Below are 1,767 nucleotides of genomic sequence, written 5' to 3' on the forward strand. Positions count from 1 at the left end.
CTATCTTGGCTTACCGCAACCTCTGCCTCTCAGGTTCAAGCGATTCTCCTGCCTCAGCCTCCAGAGTAACTGGGATTACTAGCAGGCACCACCACGCCCAACTAGTTTTTTTTTTTTTTTCTGTATTTTTAGTAGAGGGGCTTTCACCATGTTGGCCAGGCTGGTTTCAAACTCCTGACCTCAAGTGATCCACCTGCTTTGGCCTCACAACGCACTAGGATTACAGGCATGAGCCACTGTGCCTGGCATATTCTAGTCTATTCTTTAAAGGCTCTGAGATGGTTACAGTGCTACATATTGCCAAAGCCAATGAGTCACTATTATCTTACTCAACTTCTCAGGTGCATTTGACACAGTTGACGCCTTCTTCTTTCCTTTTTTCCTTTAGGTTTCTCTTGTGGTTGGAATTGTGTGTTCCCCACTTTAGACTAGAGACTTCGCCCTTTAGATTAGAGACTCCTGTGTCTTCTCCCTCAGACTGAGGGCTCTTGGGCAGGTTGTGTCTCCCCCTTCAGACTGAGGGCGGGGCCTGGGCCAAGGGCCGCTGATGGACCGTCTCCCTCACCGAGACTTTCCACCTCTCTGAGCAAATGGTCCCAGTCAGGCTCTGGGCTGTAGACAGCCCAGACAAGGCCTTTCCTCAACCTGCAGGGACTCCAGGACTGACACCCTGGCCTTCAGGCCACACACAGGGCTCAGAAACCACAGTTCCCCACGGTGCAAAAAACTCGAGACTTAAAACCGGGGACCTGACACTGATTTATTGGGATAGGAAACCAAAAAGAACCCAGGGACCTAGCTTCCAGCCCAGCAGAAGGGTCTCCTCTCTTCTCTGGGTCTCTTATTCCTCAACTTCCTCTTCCAGAAAATGATGATGATAGCAACAGCAATCGAAATGACAAGTGCCATCCCATATGGAGCACTTGCTGTGTGCCAGGCATTTTGTGTCCTCATACAGACATTATTTGAACCTCACAAACACCACCTAGGAAGGGCACTAGCAGAGGCAGATTTTCTGTGAAGCTAAGGAAGGGCCTTGAACTTGCATGGGCTCATCCTAGGCACTGGGAGCAACCCCAGCAATGTCTTCATAGCGTCAAATACATACATTTTTTTTTCTTTTAACTTGCAAAAGCAAAATTCTAAAACTGCAATTGGTTAAGACTCCCATTTCTTCCCACTCTATCCCACTTTCCCTTGAATCAGGTGATACCAGAGATACCATGAGGATTTGGTGATCCAGCTAAGGGGAAGTTGAGTTGGAGATACATTTAGTCTGGATTGATTTGATGGGATATAGTTGGGTGGCTGGTAGTCACTTTTGTGTATAGTTAAGTCATTGTGAGCTGTCCTGGTGTGGAAAGGGTTTCCAGGAATATTCCTACCATTTGCTGTACCTCATGAGCCTTGCTGCACAGGATCAGAAGTCTTATCCCAATATAAATGATTCCCTACACACCTGGAAGTATGTGAGCAGTGAAAGAGAAACAAGTTTATGTGCAGAACAAGAAGGAAATCTGGGCCGGCTGCAGTGGCTCATGCCTGTAATCCCAACACTTATCCCAAACATAGCAACATAGCAAAACCCTGTCTCTACAAAACAATTTAAAAATTAGCGGGGCATGGCGGTAGGAGCCTATAATCCCAGCTACTCAGGAGGCTGAGGTGGGAGAATCACTTGAGCCTGGGAGGTCAAGGCTGCAGTGAGCTGTGATCACGCCACTGCGCTCCAGCCTGGGTGACAAAGCCAGACCCTGTCTCAAAAAA

The sequence above is a fragment of the Colobus angolensis genome, unplaced genomic scaffold (assembly GCF_000951035.1).
Source record: "Colobus angolensis palliatus isolate OR3802 unplaced genomic scaffold, Cang.pa_1.0 Scaffold4, whole genome shotgun sequence".
In the NCBI taxonomy this organism is placed as follows: Eukaryota; Metazoa; Chordata; class Mammalia; order Primates; family Cercopithecidae; genus Colobus; species Colobus angolensis.